We start from the raw sequence: 20,350 nt of genomic DNA on the forward strand, positions 1-20,350 counted from the left end.
GGAAAAAAAAAAATCCACATCATTTCAGATTTCACCTAAAATAAGTCAAAGCTGTATGTCTCTGTCTGGTTTTGGTACCGGGTAAATGGTGGCCTCATACAAGGAGTTTGGAAGTTTTCCTTCCTCTGCAATTTTTTGGAACTGTTTCAGAAGGATAGGTGTTAACTCTTCTCTAAATGCTTGATAAAATTCACCTGTGAAGCCCGCAGGTCCTGGACTTTTGTCTGTTGGGAGGTTCTTAATCACAGTTTCAATTTCAATGCTTGGGATTGGTTTGTTCACATAAAATAAATCAGTGTTACTTGTGAGACAAGAAAGAGGGTATATCATTACCTTGTTAGAATGTGTGTTTTTCAAACAAAGTCTCACCGACCTCAGTTTAAGCAGCACAGGAAATGCAAGCTCACAGGTATCAAAGTGACAGGCAATGCTCGAACCATGAAACATGGGTTGTACAGGAATCAAACAGAACACAGTTTGAATATTGGTTCTGCCCCTCCTGGGCTGTGCGATCTCAAGCAAGTGACTGCCTCTCTGAGGCTCAGCTACATCACCTCTAAACATTCCAAGCCACCCCCATGACAAGTGAACACCCCTCTGCTGTATGGGGTCACCCAACCTGCCCACCACCAGACAGCTCTGAAGAGTAAGGAGCACACAGGCCTGGCACAAAGGATATGGCACAAAGTCACTCTCAGCAGGGACCCCAGGCGGCTCAGTGGTAAAGAATCTTTACTCGCCAATGAAGGAGACTTGGGTTCAGTCCCTGTGTTGGGAAGGTCCCCTGGAGAAGGAAATGGCAACCCCCTCCAGTACTGTTGCCTGGAGAATCCCATGGACGGAGAAACCTGGTGGGCTACAGTCCAGGAGGTGGCAAAGAGTTGAACCCAACTGCGTGACTTAACACCCACAGACACACTCACTCAGGAACTGTCTTTGCTAGAATGACGACCACCAAGACACCTGCACGACTGCTGCCTTGCACCAAACATGCAGCTGTGGCCTGGGAAAGTGGGGAAGGGCCGGCAGCTTCTTGGCTCCGAGATAACTGGTCCATCGTGTTTGGATTCACTGAGGATGGGGTGGGGGAGGGACGGTGGATGGGAGGCTCTGAATTCTGTAAAATAGTGTTAACACTGTTAACACGATCCCTTATATAATCTATTATTCTTTTTTTTAAGATTTTTTTGATGTGGACCATTTTAAAGTCTTTATTGAATTTGTTACAATATTGCTTCTGCTTTGTGTTTTGGTGTTTTGGCCACAAGGCATGTGTGAGCTTAGCTCCCCGACCAGGGATCAAACCCACATTCTTGAAGGTGAAATGCTAGCCACTGGCCCACCAAGGAAGTTCCAACCTATTCTTTCTTTTATGGTTTTATGACCTATTAATTTAAAAAAATGCTTGATAATAAAATTGGTTCATTTGACCTTCTTTTTTGAATTCTTTTTTTTTAAAGATGAACTTTCACCCCAAATCCTTTTAGGTCTTTTCCAGTCTCCAGGTTTCCATGACAACAACAGCTCGACATCATCAGTGTTTGGGGGAAAAAACAGCATCAACTCTTAGAAGTGGTGATAACAAAAAAATAATCTACCAGATTATTCTCTCTACAAACAACAACAAAATTGTATAAATGTATAAGCTAGGGTATTTGAATTTCTGCCTCCAAGTTTAGAAGAAGAACAAAAGGTAAGCTTCTGTTCAATTTGTTTCCCCTTAAATCAAAAACCAGTATTTCTCTTGCAGGAGATTGACATTTGCTGTCCCTGGTTGAGAAACACAAAATTGACAAGGTTGGAACTGCAAAACATACAAAATGGGTTTGCTCAGCATAATAAGATTAATCATCTTCCCTTCAGAAAGGTAACTAACGAAGATTCCTGGGCCAAAATACGGTACATTTTTTTTTTTCCCCAAGGGCGGCAACTAATTTATTCAGCCTTAAGGGGCAAGATGGGGAGCTGACAGAGTGTGGAAAGGAGTTTTTGGCAGAGCAAATTAGAGATCCTTTGGCTTATGGCCCCTCTGCCTCCTCTACTTGTTAGCCATGGATCAGAAGAGAGAATTATTACACTTAGAGACACTTTGTCCCCTTCACTTGCTGTAAAAACCATATAAGAATGTTTAGCTTAAAGAAAAGCAAATTGTAACAAAGCGGTTGGTAACTGAGATGCTAGTCACTGGGGAATCCAAACAAACTATTCAGGAGGCTCTATTCAAAGGCTTATATTATTTCCTTGACCCCTGAAACATTCCGCAGCCCTGCTGAGAGGCCTGTGTCCTCCTCCCACCCCCTCCCACTGCAAACCAGCCCTAAATCTTGACTCTGGGAGTCTCGCTGGTATGGAGGAAACCTCTGCGCCAGACACATTATAGTGGCCATTGTAAAGAGAGGGAGCAGAGTGCGGAGAGGAAAGGTCACCCAGAGGTGCCGGGCAGGGCAGACGTTCCCACGGGCACCTGAGTGCTGGAGGGTTCCTGCAAAGGCCGGGTGGGCTGCAGGCCAGTCTGCAGCCTCACAGTTAGTGCTTCCAGGGTCAGTGTAGTAAAGAAGAATCCTCATCTGGATGTCGCCTGAAATCTGCACTATTCAATTCAGCTTAGAAAGGACTCCTTGACTGACTTCTTTCTCAGTTCATACCCAGCAGTTTTGGTGTCGTAAGGACAAAGTCCTGTGAAAGCCCCCAGGCACACCTGACTGAGGAGGCCAGCCTGCCACAGCTGCCAAGGTGTCACGGTCAATGACAGCCATCCCGATCCACACCCACAAGTGTACACCCCTCTGCTGTTCAACTCCTGCTGCTTGGTTGTGTCTGAATCTTTGTGCCCCCATGGACTGCAGCCCACCAGGCTCTTCTGCCCACCAGGGATCAAACCTGCGTCTCCTGCCCTGCAGCTGGATTCTTTACCACTGAGCCACTAAGGAACAACTATTTACGGTTCACTCGTGAGCAGGGGAACCCACACCCTCAAAGACAACAGGGGCTCTGTCCTTGAGTATGTCAGGAAGCAGAGTGTGGAAAGGAGAGGAGGTGAGCCCCAGAAAGCCTGGGAGGGAGCCCCACGGGGAGAGACAGACATATCTGGATGTGGGGATGGAGAAGAATTAGGAAATACTGCACCGCGTGGTGGGGCACTCTGAAGTTCACAAGGCGCAGTCTGCTAGGGTGTTTGATTTGCCAGGATCAGGAAGCCCACTTTAGGGCAGGGAAAACTGAGGTTAAATGATTGGTCCCAGGAATCCAAAAAGGAGCCACCCACTCCACCTGGCTTGGGTTTTGAGGCGCTGAGTCCTAGAAGGGAGGAATGTGTTTGAATCAACACATGATTTGAGGGCAGCAGAGAAGGAAATGCCTGGGGCCGGGCTCTGCAGACTGACAGCTGTGAGTCCTGGGCAGGGGACTTAATCCCCAGCTCCTCAGCTGTGAAAGAGGCCAAGCCCAGCCATGCCGGGGGGACCGCTGGTGCGGGGATGGGCTGAGAACGACAACACGTGGTAAGCTGCAGATACTCAGCAGATATGGAATAGCCCTGTCCAGCTTCACAGGCCAAGAGCCAGGCCTTGTTACTGGGAGACACAGATTCCTGCGGCAGGAAGGGAAGGAGGCAGGGAGGCGAGTGGATCTAGACGCGTCAGTAAACCCCCCCTGAGCTCCGCTTTCGCAGGACAAACCTTGGCACATCTGGCTGCCTGGCCCTGCGGGCGGCTGTGACCGACAACTGGGCCACGGGGCCCTCCTGGCTCCCCTAGGGCACCACCCGCCTACCAGCCAGGCTCTCCCATGAACAGGAGTCCAGCGCCAGGCCACCATCCACGGAAAGGGTCCTCAGCAGGCCCTGCCCTGGGCAAGCACCAGCCTGTCATTGAGTCCGACTGGTCCACGGACCCTTTCCCAGTCCCCTGGGGCCTGATGGGCTTCTCATCCAGGTTCTGACTCAGAACAAAAGCCGGTGGTATATTACCCACTGTACTACCCAATACCCCAGAAGGGTCCAGGGCAGCACCAGTAATCATGCTTGAAAATGGCTCTACAGAAGAGAAGAACTTTCATACGAAAAGAGAGGGCTAGAAACCCTTAAAAGCCACATGTTTCAATACAGGGGAGGTTTCCCCATGCCCCCACCCCCACAACCCTCCACCAAATGATGTCCGATCAGGCCAAGTCTACGCAAAAATTGAGTTACCAAAAGACATATGGTGCTCAGAGCCTTCTGGGTTTTGAAATCACAGATAAAGGATTACGGGCTGATTTAGAAGCTAGTTCTCCCTCGGGCCACTGGATCTTAAGGCATCTGAGATAAACACACAGGAGGGAAACCACGCAGACACGGCAGAGCCCAGCCTGGGTTCCCCCACACCTGTCAGAACACTGGATACGACTTCTGGGCACGTCTCTGCCCGCGTTTTCAGCCAGAATGGAAAACCCACACAAGTGAGAGGCACTGCTGCGAAGCCAGCGGTGTCCCTACTCTTTACGATGACTCAGGGAAAGAAGAGGAATTAGAAATTTTAAAAAAGCAAGGCACTTTACCCAAGATGTGGCCTCCAAAAGAGCAAGATCAACATTTGGCAAAGATGATAATTAAGTAGATAAAGAAATCTACAGGTTTAAGACGAGGCTATGGAATCCAGTAAAGAAGCTTGTAACGGCTTATGCAGCAACCAGAATGCTGGGTGTCAGGCTTTTCTAAAAGCGAGGGGTATCTATACATAATTTTTCCAAGGTCCAGGAAAACCACCACCAGCACAACAACAAACTGTACAGAATAGAAGGTATAATGATCTATATCATATTTTTAAAAATAAAGCCCTCTTATCAAGGTTGATTACCAACCAGGTCAATGCAGATACTAACACACAGTAGGGGACGCGGCGCCGTTCAAAGGACCCTGGGATTTGTCAGGAGGCTGGGTTTGGGGTCTGTCACTTTCTGAACCGAGTGGTCTTGAGGAAGTAACTTAACAGCCATCAGTCACCTGATGGAGCTCGTCATCTGTTACGTCAACGTGACAGGAGAGTATTTATCTAACTCACCTCCGAGTCTGGTTGTGAGAAATCGATCCAAAGGTACTTTAAAAACTATAAAATACTAGAGTGGGAGGGTTTTAGGCAGCTTTATGCTGGAGTTACGTTTTATGGTCAGTAAATGAGATGAAATAGCATGTATCAAAATTACTCTTGAAAAATCCCTTCTTGAGAAGTCCACGGTGTTCCACACTATGGTTCTGCATAAACTATTGCGTCTCTCAATGAATCCTTTCAATACTGGAACAAATTACAGCAGCTGGCCTGTGTTTAGAGGCCATGTCAACCTCCAAAAGGTAAATAAACAGAATAAAATTGTGTGCATATACATACATATACATTTTTTTTTACCAAGTGTGTACACAAATATGTATAAATCCATGAATGCTGAAAGCTCAGACACTGACTCCACTCTATGGTAACGTAGAGGCTTTGCTACATGCAACTGTGAGTTACTTCACTTCTGTAAACAATAACAGCGTGTTTCTGGGAATACTGAAAAGCTTTTCAGTATCAGGAAGTTCTCCCTTTGCCTTTCGTGATAATTTAAAGATAGCCAGGTCCCTTGTCTAATTTTAGTATTCGGTTTTTTCATTCAACAAGCATTTACTAGACACACATATGACCCAGGCTCTGTGCAGAGCCACGGGAAGGAAGCAAAAAGACAATACAGGCCCCCACCCTCAAGGAACGTGCCAGCCGGTGGGTGGAAACAAAGGCTGTGCAGATAACCAGAAGGTGGACTGGAAGGAACCAGACAGCATTTGGAGGGGTATGTGTTGGAATTTGGAAATGCAGAAGTGACCCTGGATAGATCACGGAGGATTTCAGCCAGGAGACAGTGTGTATCCTGGGTCCCCAGGACAAACTACGTCAATATGGAAACACAAGGGGATAAGGACTGATAAAGCAAGACTACAGAACCATGGAGACTCCGGGCATGCCGGGAAAGCAACACACACAGTGGACAGATGGATGGCTGCAGTACTGACGGGTGCCAACGCGGCATCGGGAACTAGGCTAGACCAACGCAGCTGCAACCATCAAGGCGACACACAGGCAACACGCTCATAAATGTCTACATCTCAATTCTAGACAACACTGCTGGACCTCTTGCGATTGCCCTCTGACCCCTCCCTGTCCTCTGTGCTGGGAGGCTAACCCTGGCAGGGGTGGGGGATACAACACAGCCCCCTGATCCCCTCTGGGTTTGCCCAGTGGGACAGACAGCAGCAGATGGGCGGAAGGGAGGAAAGTGAGGTCAGGGTGTTTATTTTTCATCACTGGCAGAATCGAGATTCGAACCCAAACCTGTCTGTCTCCAGAGCCCATGTTGAGCCTCGGGGATGTAACCTGGTGACAGGCTACAGGAGGCCTTGAGAGAAACGCACAGCATCTTTTGTGCTAATTCTCAAGAGTCAGTGACTCATTTTGGACACATGTAGCCTACGCTTGCTCATCCTTTTAAACAGTCTTGCGAGCGTGATGCTCCAATCAGACATTCACGACAGTAGATGGTGCCAAATGTGCAACAGCCATCTTTAAAAAAAAAAAAAAAAAAGGCACGAAAACTCAGAGATATTCCAAGACTCTGGGCCAGATCCTTTCCTAGACCCTGGGTCTCACACCTGCTGTTTCCTTTCTTAGGTTCTTAGCTAGTTGAGAGAGAATGCGCGCTATTGGTGATCAGAAGGCGTATGTCATGGAATTTCTCTAGCAAACATATGCCCTTCATCATCTTTCAAAACTGCCCTAAAATTTTTTCCACCACCACCTCCCCCATTCCTAAGAGAGCTTAGACACTTGTCACCATTCCCTGCTTGTCAGAGCGGCTTTTGTCACTGGTGGGTCGTGTACAGGACAGTGTGAAGTCTGAGCCCTGTTTCAGAGGACTCCACACCACCCTTCCGGAGCCTGGTCTCGCCCTGACATCAGGGTGGGGAGGGGAAGAGCAGACATTTTATTAGAGGGATTCCAGAGACAAGATGTTTAGACTTTACCCGGGACAGGCTGAACAGAGCTGCTGGCAACGCACGTGGGTGCGATCCAGTGATGCCCAGCAGGGGCTCTGACCGCCTCGAACTCCGCGGTAATTACCCCTCTCCCCTCGCACCCAGCTTTGAACCCTTAGTCAGACATTGTTCGGTTTGGGATTCTGTAACTCGTGAAACTGGAGTTTTACAAAAGGTTCTGCAAGGGGAATAAGCCAGTTACAAAAGGACAAATACTGTAGGATTCCACTTATATGAGGTCCCTAGAGTAATCAAATTCTTAGAGACAGAAAGTGAATGGAGGGTGCCAGGGCCCCAGGGAGGGAAGAATGGGATTCATTGTTGAATGCGGACAAAGTTTCAGTTTTGCAAGATGAAAAGAGTTCTGTGGACCGATGCTCGTGATGGCTGCACACCATGAACTTCATGCTGAACTGTACACTCGAAAATGGCTAACACGGGTCAGTTTCATGTTAAGTGCAAGAGTCAGACCTGAGTTAGCAACTAAACCACCACCACTACCACAACTAAAAACTGAAACAGGGTTCTAAAAAGGGCAAGAGAATAATGAATGGGATGAGACTGCTGCAGAAAAAACACAGAAAGAACTAGAGCTACTGACATAGTGAACAGTTTCAAGAGGGAGGGGATATAGCCATACCTATGCTGGTTCATGTTGAGGTTTGCCAGAAAGCAACAAAATTCCATAAAGCAATTAGCCTTCAATTAAAAAATAAATAGATTTTTTTAAAAAGGAGTGAACAGTTTCATTAACACTTTATTATAGGAGAGGGGACAAGGCACAGAGCAGGCCAAACCTCTGTAAGTGAGCAATTACCAGACCGAAATGATTGCTTCCTATTTCTACTCTGAGATGACTCACTCTTCGGTCCAGGGACTGAGGGCCCTGATGGGTTCCTCCAGGATCTGCCGGTCTGGAGGGAAATCAGGGTTCGCAGGGCGCGGAGACACAGGCGCCAGGCTTGGGGCCCCAAGAGAGCCTCGCCCAGATTCATTGTTGCTTTAAGACTTTGTGGAATTTGTCACAGTACTGCTCCAGTTTTGGGTTTGGGGTTTTTCTGGCCATGAGGCGTGTGGGATCTTAGCTTCCCAACCAGGGATCAAACCTGCACCTCCTGCATTGGAAGGTGAGGTCCTTTTATTTTTTTAAAACTGGAGGAAAATTGCTTTACAATGCTGTGTTGGTTTCTGCTGTACCACAGCACGAATCAGCCATAAGTGTACATATATCCCCTCCTCGCAGGCCGGCCTCCCTCTCCTTCCCACCCCTCTAGGTCATCACAGAGCGCCAGGCTGGGTTCCCTATGCCATATATCATATAGCGACTTCTCACCCGCTATCTGTCCACACACACGGCAGCATATGTAAGTCAATGCTACCTTTTCCACTCGTCCCACTGGCTGCTTCCCCTACTGTCCACAAGTCCTTTCTTTACATCTGTATCTCCATAAAAATAGGTTCATCAGACCCTTTATCTAGATTCCATATATATGCGTTAATATACGATATTTGTTTTTCTCTTCCTTCAGTTCGGTTCAGTTGCTCAGTCGTGTCCGACTCTTTGTAACCCCATGAATCGCAGCACTCAGCCATAAAAAAAGAACAGATTTCAGTAAGTTCTAGTGAGATGGATGAAGCTAGAGCCTGTCATAGAGAGAGAAGGTGAAGTTCTCACCACTGGGTCACCAGGGGGGTCCCACTGCCGAAATTCAGGACACGAGAAGGAGGTGGGGAGGTGTGGGGCAGGGTTCCTGCGGGGAAGCCAGGGGCACAGCACGTGGGAATAGGTGTCAACCAGCAGGCTCCTTCAGATACCACCCAGGGGGTGGCGTCTTAGGGCACCTGGGAGGGGAGGCCGGCTCGGGTCAGGAGAGCAGGCTGGAGGCCGTTCCCGGACTCGATCCCGCATCCTCGGGGCAACGGACAGCTCCCTGGGGACTTTGGGTAACTCAGAGATAAATGAGACTCCTGCTCTACAAAGTGCAGCAAGCGTGCGATTTGAAGGGAAACGTGGGTGAAGACCAGGAAACGTGTCCGGAGACCCCCTTGGCAAGCCGGTGAAAGGACATCAGATCAACTAGTAACAAGTGCGTGGCTTCTTCCAGAAGCAAGGGGCTGACGAAAACCATCTACACCCCTATGTGTCTGTGACCAGGCCCGTCTTTGGATCCATCACTCACTCATCAAACATAACTGAGTACTTCACAGGCTATGGACTGGGGAGCCAGATGCCTGGGTTCAAATCTCAGCTCTGAACAGGACAAGCCAGACAGCCTTGAGCAGGTTTCTCAAATTTGGGGGGCCCTGTTTCCTCACCAGTCACAATGGAGATGAACACGGAAGCCACCTCAAAGGGCTGGTTGTTAATGTTCAGTCATGTCTGACTCTGCGACCCCATGGACTGCAGCACGCCAGGCTTGCCTGTCCTTCACCATCTCCTGGAGTTTGCTCAAACTCATGCCCATTGAGTCAGTGATGCCATCCAACCACCTCATTCAGTGAAGGTTAAACAAGGAGACAATGGTAAGTGCTCAGACCATGTGACATCTGACGTTGCCTGGTGAGACTTCCAACACTATCTGCCTCCCCCTCCTCCCCTGCCACTAAACACACACACACAGAGTGCCCGGCCCTGGGCAGGGAAAGATGGATGGGACACGGCCCCTACCTTGGAGACGCACAAGCTCTGGCTGGGAAATAACATCTCTGTGTTGTCAGAGCTGTAATTAAGTACAAGATGCAGTCTGAACACACATTTTTACATAATTAAATTATATCAACTCAATACAAGGCCGTTTTCTCGGCAGGCAAAGAAATGACACACAGAGCCAGATTCCAGTCTTTGAGAGCAGTGGAGTGCGGGCAAGGCTGCTTAATTACTTTCTAAAGGACAAATTCGGTGAAGCCACGCTCACTGGTGATTATCTTTATTACACGGCCCGTGCATTCCCGGGGGAGTAGTCTCCGTGTTTCACACACGGGATGGTTCAGCATGACAAGGGACATCATGCTACATGAAGTATCAACACTCAGTTCTGTTCCTAAGGATTTTGAACTGCTGGTGACACTATAACCGGGGCTACTGTGCACAGGCGTGCTATAGATGACAGTCCCAATTCTACCAGTGCTTCCCTGCTGGCTCAGTGGTTAAAAACCTGCCTGCCAGCACAGGAGACTCAGGTTCAATCCCTGGAGTGCAAAGATCCCCTGGAGAAGGAAATGGCAACCCACTCCAGTATTCTTGCCTGGAGAATCCCAGGGACGGAGGGGCCTGGGGGCTACAGGCCATAGAGTTGCAAGAATCAGACAGGACTTAGCGACTAAATAACAACAACTCTAAGCAACTGCTCGACCGGAACATACCTGTCTAAGAATGGTAAAAATTCTTGTTACACAAAATAATTTTTTGGGGGGGTGCTGATTTAACAGTTCAATCCTTTTTTATGGCTAAAAATGTTGATTTTTCCAAGAACTGCTTCACTGGGTCAAGTCCTCTGGCTGAATATAATTTGTGTTAAGCCTATGAAACCGTCTCATGTTGTTGTTCAGTCACTGAGCTGTGTCTGACTCTTTTGCGACTCCATGGACTATAGCCCACCAGGCTACTCTGTCCGTGAGATTTTCCAGGCAAGAACACTGGAATGGGTTGCCATGCCCTCCTCATTAAAAAAAAAAAAAAAAAAATATATATATATATATACACACACACACACATATACACATTATTTCAAGGATATGTAGAAGTGCCACCTATTTAACCTCGATTTAGCATACACGGTACAGGTGAGGTGTTTTGACCCGTGCGTGTATATTTCACACACCCACAACAGCCATCAGGATACCCACCAGGCGCAGGCTCTGCTGAGGAGCAAAAAAATACAAACACGACCACCGGGAGCCTCTGCCTGGAAAAGGGTGACAGTCTAGCAGGCGATCTGAAAATAAATCACCGTGACAGGGCTCTGGGATCATGGTGATGACAGAGGTTTAGTGGCCACCAAGAAAGGACCCCCTCACCAGACTCAGGAGCCGGGGGTGGTGGCTGGGGAAGCAGCTGGGAGTTGAGACAGGCAGCCGCCTCTTGGGGGCCTGGGTGCCAGAAAGGTGGGGGCCCCTGAAGACTCTCCAACAGGAGGGGGTTTCCGGGCTCAGAGCGGTCTTTCAGAAGGGGCGTTCTAACTCCAGCTTAAGTGAGCTCACCTTCGCCATGCATTCTGGCCCCATCCATTTATACACGGCAAGCGCGAAATGTCAAAGTGGTACCCGCTCAGTCGTGTCCGACTCTTCGCAACGCCACGGACGGGTAACCCGCCAGGCTCCTCCATCCACGTGACTCTCTAGACAAGAATACTGGAGTGGGTTGCCATTTCCTTCTCCAGGGGATCTTCCCGACCCAGGGATCGAACCCATGTCTCCTGCATCGCAAAAGTTCTTTACTACCTGAGCCACCAGGGAAGCCCCAATCTACATACTGATGGCTCTCAAACATCTCCTCTCCAGGACAGACATCTTTCTGGCTCCGGTTTCTGCCTCCCACGAGCCAGTCAGCCCCTCGGCTTTAGGTCCCACAAGCCCCAACCGAACTGTTGTCTGCCTGTCCGCCCTCCCAGCTCCTAGCTCAGCCTGCGGCACTCACTTGGGTGGACGCGTCGGGGACTGGGAGGCATCCTCAGTTCCTCCTCCTCCTGCCTGTAAAGGCCGAAGCCCAGGTGAGGCCAGCCCCCAAGCAGCCCTCTGGTGGGAATCACCACCATTCTCCCTGGGTTCACACGACAGCCCCCGTCTCTCCCTCAGCAGCACCCCCAGCCCCTCCTCTGCACGGAGGGGAGAGGCATTTTCTAAAACTCCCTAAAAATCTGACCATGTTACTCTATCACCTCAAAATTCTCCATCACATTCTCTCTGCTCCCCAGAAATAAGACCAAACTGCTAACGTGGCCCAAAAGCCCCACAGGACACTCTCTGCCTCATTTCAGCTCGGTCCCGTTTTTCTTTCTTTCGGGAGGAGACTTTCAGTTTCCAAAAAGGTCCTTCCCCGGCCAGGCCTTTGCACCCAGTCTAGAATGTTCTTTCCTGCCCTCTCCCTACCCCTGTGGGTGAGTAGCTTCCACTCCCCAGGGAAAAGCTCATGCAGGCCTTTCCAGGTCCCATGCCCGGCCCCTCTCCTGAGCCTGCTTCTCAGCACCATCTATGCCCAGGGTCGTTAAACAACTGACCGAGAACACGATGCTGAGCGGCCAGCTCCTGAAGGGCAACACACGCTTCCTTCTGAAAGCCAGGGCCCCGTGGACTCCGCCTGTGGCTGGAACCCTTAGATCTGCGTAGTGAGGAGCTCGGTGGGTACTCAAGCGCGTGTTGAGTAAGAAAAAGGAGCTGAGACTGGAGGCAGAAAGGCTAGTTTGGGGCCGCTGCCCTTACAACACACCCCAGATGAGCACTGACCAGGGTCTGAGTAAAGCGGGGGCAGGAAGGATGAGATCCGTGGGAGAGGAGGACTCTCCCGTGGAGATGGGAGGCCGGGGGGAAAGACGCACGCAGGACACTGATGAGGGAAACCGATGCTTCTAGGGAGGACATGTTTTAAACATTTTTCATTGTCCTGGGCACATTGTAGGGACGCACTCGAAATTGGCTCCATCTGCCAAGTGAACTTAAAGGCCTCTCTCTCCATGAATACTCGCCTGATCGTCTCTATCCTCATTATCCTTAACTGTGAGCTGCCCATTGTCTGCGAAAGGTTCTTTGTGGGAATAATTTGCAGTCCAGAACAATGATGCCTTCCCCTCCAGAGGGCACAGAATGAAGGATACAGCCAGTGCTGGACCCCACCGCAAGGACGCACCATGACTGCGACACCATCCAGAGAGGCTGGCACCTCTGTTCTCCCCCTCTGCAGGTAGCCAAGGTCTCCTGTGGAGCTCCCCACCTGGGGCAGGCTCTGGGCTCGGCGATCCCACCCTCTTGCATCATCCAAGGCTAATGGTCAAATCTGTCCCTTCACAGAGAGGATAGTTTATTAAAGACAGCGAGTTTAAATCTTTTCCAGAAAGCTGGCAGGATAAATATGCTACCGCATTTTAAGACACAACTAAGTATTCTTGTAAAAATGTAGCTTTCCCCACAAATAGTATTTTCCAATAAAGATACGTCTTGAGAGGAAACAAAATTGAAAGTATGTCTACCTAATTCTTGATTGGAAAATAAATACTTTAAAGAATGAAAATCTTCTAAAGAGCTATTTCTTTAAAGGAAACCAAAGAGGATACATACTTGCTCTGGGTGGCATATAAGACAGCCCCCATCCCACACGACATTGAAACAAACATGCTGCTTTCAGCAGAATATTAAACTTACGTGTCAAACATCTAGTGAGAAAAAAATGAAGCTTTGGTGGGGAGGGCATGTTGATAATACTTACATGCCATTTACAATTTGCAGCAAACTTTTAAAAAAGTTTTCCATGTGTCTGGTGGCATTTAAAACATTTTGCTAATCCTAGAAATCCTCAATTAATAAGCTAGGATTTTAAAGATGAATAATTATAGTTTTCCTGAAAGAGACTTTTGTAAGTGGCACAAAATACCATTGGTTTTAAGTCCTTAGAGAAGCTGTTTTTGCTACTAAAAGCAAAGCTTTAATGTTCAATTTTCAATGCTATCATAATTAAGTTTTTCACGCTTCTAGTTTTATAGCTCGAACAGACTTTGACAGTAGAAACAAAGATGTTATTTCTTTTTTATCTGCTCTCCACTCAACTAAAATGTTTATTTTTTAAGAGACTATATGAAAAAGCTTATATTATCTCAGAAATTAACAAGAACCGACTAATAGTTACTTTTAAGCCTGGTTTGGGGAACTTTCCATCAGAATGCTTGGGTTTGTTTATAATGTCATAAATGCTTGTGGTTTGGCTATAAAATATATTCCCTGCCAGAATATCAAGTATACCAATTAAAAATTCTCACTTAGTATGGGTGCTTACTTGGCATTTTCCTGTAAAAACTATTTTCTTTGGATTTTGCTAACAGAGAAAATCTAACTCAGTCCTCAGCCACCACAGAAGAATACATGAGGTTTGAAAAGACTTCATATTGTTGAGTTCAGAGTGATTTCTTCACACAAGTTCCTTGACCTTGTTTCAAACCCAGCACAAAAATTTGCCAACATGAAAATTCTATCAGAATCAGAGTTAACATAATCAAAGATGCCAAAATATTTCTAAGATTTTAAATAAAGTATTCTTATATCCCTCAATATAAAAGCTTAGAAATAAAAACAAGTTTTCATTTATTTAGAAAAAATAAATGGCAGTAGCTGCGGCCATGAAATTAAAAAACGCTTGCTCCTTGGAAGAAAAGCTATGACCAACCTATACAGCATATTAAAATGCAGAGATATCACTTTGCCAACAAAGGTCTGCAGAGCCAAAGCTATGGTTTTTCCAGCAGTCATGTATGGATGTGAGTGCTGGACCATAAACAATGCTGGGCGCCAAAGAATTGATGCTTTTGAATTGTGGTGTTGGAGAAAACTGTTGAGAGTGCCCTGGACTACAAGGAGATCAAACCAGTTAATCCTAAGGGAAATCAGTCATGAATATTCATTGGAAGGACTGATGCTGAAGCTGAAGCTCCAAAACTTTGGCCACATGATGCAAAGAGCTGATTCACTGGAAAAAAACTCTGATGCTAAGAAAGACTGAGAGCAGAAGAAAGGGATGACAGAAGATGAGATGGTTGGATGGCATCACTGACTCAATGAACATGAACTTGAGCAAACTCTGGGAGATCGTGAAGGACAGGGAAACTTGGTGTGCTGCAGTCCCTGGGGTCACAAAGAGTCGGACTCAACTTAGCAAGTGAACAACAACAACAAAGTTCAAAAGATTGCTGCAGTGGCTTCAGAATGTCATTGGGAGCAGGAGATAGCAGGGACTCGACAGGCTATGGTTATTAACAAGTAGCACCTGCAGGGGAAGTCCAGTTTCATCAGAAGTGGTAGCTGAGCCATGTATAGGCTGTAAAAAGGAACATGGGAAGATCTCTCACAGCACCTTTCCAGGCAAGACAGAAAAAAAAGCTCTCAGCCAGAATCACAACTTTTAAGGCAATGACCAACTTCCATGTTATTATAACACTGAAATATTTTATATGTGTTGGGAGTATTTACAGCATTATGGTACAGATTACAATTATGCTGTATTGCAGGAAATTACCCCTAAAATAAAAAAGGAAATTCCCCCTTAAAAAGAAAAGGGAAAAGTATGGAAAAAAAGGGGGTTAGCCACAATACATGTAAAACAGACAAGAATTTTAGGTGAAAACCGATAAAAGGTAACAACGTGAAGTGGCAAGCAAAAGAACTAATATGGTCTTGGGCTACATTACTAAAAGGATAGACTTTAGAACAAGGGAGGTGAAGTATCCAGCTCTACTCAGCTCTATTTAAAAACCACGCTTGGAATACGCAGATATTCAGCTGTGTTAAATTTAAAGAGGCATATAAGTGAGTGAGTGAAAGTTGCTCAGTTGTATCCGAGTCTTTGCAACCCCTGGACTATACAGTCCATGGAATTCTCCAAGCCAGAATACTGGAGTGGGTGGAGCCTTTCCCTTCTCCAGGGGATCTTCCCAACCCAGGGATTGAACCCAGGTCTCCAGCACTGCAGGTGGATTCTTTACCAGCTGAGCCACAAGGGAAGCCCAAAGAGGCACACAGACAAAAGAAAAGAAGTATAGACTGGGCAAACCAGGATGATGAAGGGCCTAAAACTGTCTTGTGAGGATTTCTTTTTTTAAAGGTAATGTTTAGCTGGAATCAGACCTGAGAAGGACTGTCTTCAAACATGGGATGACCTATACATGGAGAAGAGATTAAACCTACTTCCTATGGACCCAAGGGGCAGAACTTGGGCCAAATTTTGACTCCATTTAGCAACTGACGGTCTGAATCACACAAAGAAGGAATGGACTGCATTCAGAGATAGTGAGTTTTCAGTTCTTTGGAACTGCTCTAACATGGGTTGAATAACCTCTGGAACAGAGATCTCAAGCCCTGGAGGGCTGGGTGGATGGAATCAGGGGATCATAGGACAGGCAAGGAGGATCAGAGACACTGCCCTCTCCCTGAGTTCAGCGGGCGATGCTCCCCGGGATTTATCTGCCTGACATTTGCGTTCCTGGGTGAGCTGTACTTTGACGAAACAGTCAGAGGCTTAAGAAAGAAAATCATGAGATGAGATCACCCCCTCAAACTCAGGTCCCCTCAAACTCTGAAATTCTTGTAACCTACAGCAACTAGGCCAACGTGTGCATTGACTTGTTTTGAAGAACTGTGACTGACAGAAGAATCCAAAGTGACTCACAGAAATGAAATAGCAACAGTTATGTTCTTCCTACCTACTTCTTTCCCTCTTTCATCCAGTTTCTTGACTCCCCAGTCTCATACCAACAAGGTATAATAAAAAGAGCTTGATGTTTCAGTTCAGTTCAGTCGCTCAATCCTTGTCCAACTCTTTGTGACCCCATGGACTGCACAGGCCTCCCTATCCATCACCAACTCCCGGAGTCTACTCAAACTCATGTCCATTGAGTCGGTGATGCCATTCAACCATCTCATCCTCTGTTGTCCCCTTCTCCTCCCACCTTCAATCTTTCCCAGCATCAGAGTCTTTTCCAAGGAGTCAGCTCTTCGCATCAGGTGGCCAAAGTATTGGAGTTTCAGCTTCAACATCAGTCCTTCCAATGAATATTCAGGACTGATTTCCTTTAGGATGGACTGCTTGATGTTTAGATTTCAAAAAATTCAGACTAGTTCCTCAAAAATGTTAAACCCAGAGCTACCATACGCCTTAGCAATTCTATTCCTAGGTAGGTGTGAAAGTGCGTCAGTCACTCAGTCACGTGCAACTCTTTTCGACCCCATGGACTGGAGCCTGCCAGGCTCCTCTGTTCGTGGAATTCTCCAGGGAAGAAGACTCGAGTTGGCTGCCATTCCCTTTTCCAGGGAATCTTCCTGACCCAGGGATTGAACCTGGGTCTCATGCATTGAAGGCAGATTCTTCACCATCTGAGCCACCAGGGAAGCCCAACTTCTAGGTATCAACCAAACAGAAATGAAAACATATGTTTACACAAAAACCTGGATATGAATGTTCCTAACAGGATTATTTATGGCAGTCAAAAAGTAGAAACAACCCAAATGCCTGTCTACTGGTGAACGGAGAAATAAAGCAGGGTCTACCCATATAACAGAATATTATTTGGCCATAAAAGGAATGGAGTTCTGGTACATGCTACAGCGTGGATGACCCTTCAATCATTATGCTAAGTGAAAACAGCCGGATAAAAGGCCACACGCGTGATGACATTTATACTGAATACTCAGAATCCATAGTGACAGAGAAACAGGTTGATATGGCCAAAGGGCCAGGGCAATGGGGAATACAACGTAGTGGGTGCTGGGGTTTCTTGGGTGGTGATGAAAATGTTCTAAAATTAGATACTGCTGACACATACACAGTTCTGTGAATATACTAACAGCCACTTAACTGTATACTTTAAAAAGGGAGAATTTTTATAGAAAGTGAGTTATCTCTCTCAATAGCTGTTATTAAAACAAACCAAAAAAATTCATACTGGTATCCAAGCCTTACTAGTTGTGTGGCCTTATAAAGTTAGAAAAAATCTCTTTGAGCCTCAGTTTCCTCCTATGCAAAAGGAAGGGTTTGAAGAAAAAAAAATGGAGTAAAAGATGGCAAATATTTCCCAAACAGGAAATTGGCTTATAAATGACAGCTTTAGTCCACTTTCCAACTGTTGTAGATTTTTCTTAGGTGGACAGAAGTCTGTGATTTCTAGCTCACTTTACAGAGTCCTAAACAGTTTGGAGAAAAGAACACTGCACACATTTCCTACTGAAATGAGACAGCCAGTATCTAAAAGGAGCATGCAGAGTCTTTTCATGAGGCTAGATACTGCCTATGCTGACATTTAATATTCACTACAAATTAAGTAAGAGAGACAGTAAGGGAAAAAATACAGTGGAAACTAGAGATTTCACTCATTAGAACAACGTTTTCCTTCCTTTTCACGTTTATTACTAACTTCTATCTTGATCGCACCAGGAAAACATTAACTGTGGCAGTCATCCAAATAACAAGTATGGGATGCATTTTCTGAAGCTAATAAACAACTGTGACTTTTTGGTTCCTGTCACCATCGAAAGCATGGAGTGTGCTCAACATATGAACATGGATGGGTTCATCTACTGTGTGGTGTAGTCCTGCCATTGTCATGGAAATCTCTAATTCAAAAAGAATTTTTTTTCACTGTTGCCAATAAAATACCCAAATGTTTAATGTAATGCTTGGTGAAATGGTGTTCCTGTGATCCACTGCTTTCATTGACTCATCAGTCATTAATTGGGTTGTACTCATTTATATTTTCACTTAGCAAAGGCCTCTTAAAATGAGTAATTTCTCATCCAAACATCTGCTGCCTAAAACATCACCAGGGTGACACTCACTTCTACCTCAGAGACCATTCTCGCTTTAAACTTTATTCATAAGCTAACCAAAAAAAAAAAAAAAAGCACAGAGCTAAGAGCTTTGTAAAGAAAAGTAATTCAACTGTTACGATTCAGTTGTATTTTGAATTGATCTTATTGCTTGTTTCTAAGCTATTTTAAAGTCATTTTTTTTCCTACAGGGACATGGGTAGGGAATGGATGGATTGCAAGTTTGGGATTAGCAGATGTAAACTATTATATATAGGGGGGATAAACAACAAAAGTTCTCCTGTGTAGCTCAGGTGCTCTTCAGAAAAACCATAAAGGAAGAGAATATAAAAAAAGAATAGATATACATGTATAACTGGGCCATTTTGCTGTACAGCAGAATTTAACACATTGTAAATCAACTATGCTTAAATAATAAAGTCATTTTTCTTTAAACTGTTAGCCATACAATATAAAACCTGGTTTTTACTTTCTTCTAGACACTTACCAGTAAAATTCCTTATCAATATCTCTAACACACATTAAAAGAAAAGGCAGAAATCCAGAATGTTCATGAATAGATGCACAACTTTATGACTGAACTGCTATTTAGAAGCAATATGACCAGCCCCTAAACAACTGCTCAAATATCTACTTAATGTTGTGGAGGATAAAACCGTTTCCATGACTCTCAACTACATATAAGAAATTCCAATGGCCAGAAGGGCACCAAATACATTCTATCCTCCTTCAGCTCTGAAACTCTTGTTAAATTTGGAGAGCAAAAACTTTCATCCTTTCTGCTGAAGAGGCCATTACAAGTTAATGAAGGCTCACATGTGATTAACATGAAAATTACAAGCTGCCAAAACTATAAGACTATATACTCTCCCATGAAGAAGATGACAAATTTCGCCAGAGGTTAAAATATCATTATAGATCAACCCGGTGATCTTAATTGCCAAGGCTAATACCTGCTATTTGCAAACAGGTGTCGAATAACTAGAGATATTCACCTAAATCACAAATACAACTGCAAAATAAATTGCTCAAGTCGTCAAAGCGTCTAGAATTCCAAATGATTCCACCTGTACTAGAGGCACATTCTAGAAAATACACGATTTTTGTTTTCTTTAACAAGTTTCTGGGACCCTCTAAAAAAGCAATAAATCCAACATATACAAAATTGCATGGTTAACTTTTGTGCGTGAATGTTCTGATAAACCATGCAGTCTGCTGTGACAATCTTCAACCCTACTAGTGAAACTAACATCTTTGAAACGTAAGATTTTATATAATTTTTAAAGATGCCATACTGATAGCTATTAATATTTCCTCCCTGTAAACAAACAAACAAACAAAACCCCAAAAGTATCACCCCGTAAACAGTCGAAACACTTTGAAGTCCAGTTCACTCTGCCTGTCCATTTAAACAGCTCTAGATTGCATGAAAGTGTTGATGGTTTCATCAAAGTAGAACGGAATGGATCTGAGTCCATGAGCAGCAAACACTGCGCACATCCTCGAAGGAGCGTTTTGTTATTAAGTGATGTGTTTTCCGAGTTCTTCATCCAGACATTTCCAAACAGATGTGAGTGTGGAAGCAAAAAGCAACACGTACCCCGGAGCCCCGGGGCGCCCGGGCCTCCCCACGCGCTGCCCGGCCGGTGCGCCCGCGCGGGTCTCCCCGGGACCGGCCGCTCCCCGCGCGCACTGGCCGGAGCCCGGAGCGGGAGCCGGGAGCCGGGAGCAGCGAGCCGCGCCGGGGCGGGGGCGGGGGCGGGGGCGCAGCGAGGCGCGGGCGGCCCTGGG

General features: G+C 46.1%; 1 protein-coding gene across 2 annotated transcripts in view; it reads right to left on the reverse strand.

Moving 5' to 3' along the window:
- The window catches only part of EML1 (EMAP like 1), a 192,701-nt gene that overhangs the window by 111,015 nt on the left and 61,336 nt on the right, over window positions 1-20,350 (reverse strand). The window lies entirely within an intron of this gene.

The sequence above is a fragment of the Oryx dammah genome, unplaced genomic scaffold (genome assembly GCF_014754425.2).
Source record: "Oryx dammah isolate SB20612 unplaced genomic scaffold, SCBI_Odam_1.1 HiC_scaffold_16, whole genome shotgun sequence".
Classification (NCBI taxonomy): Eukaryota; Metazoa; Chordata; class Mammalia; order Artiodactyla; family Bovidae; genus Oryx; species Oryx dammah.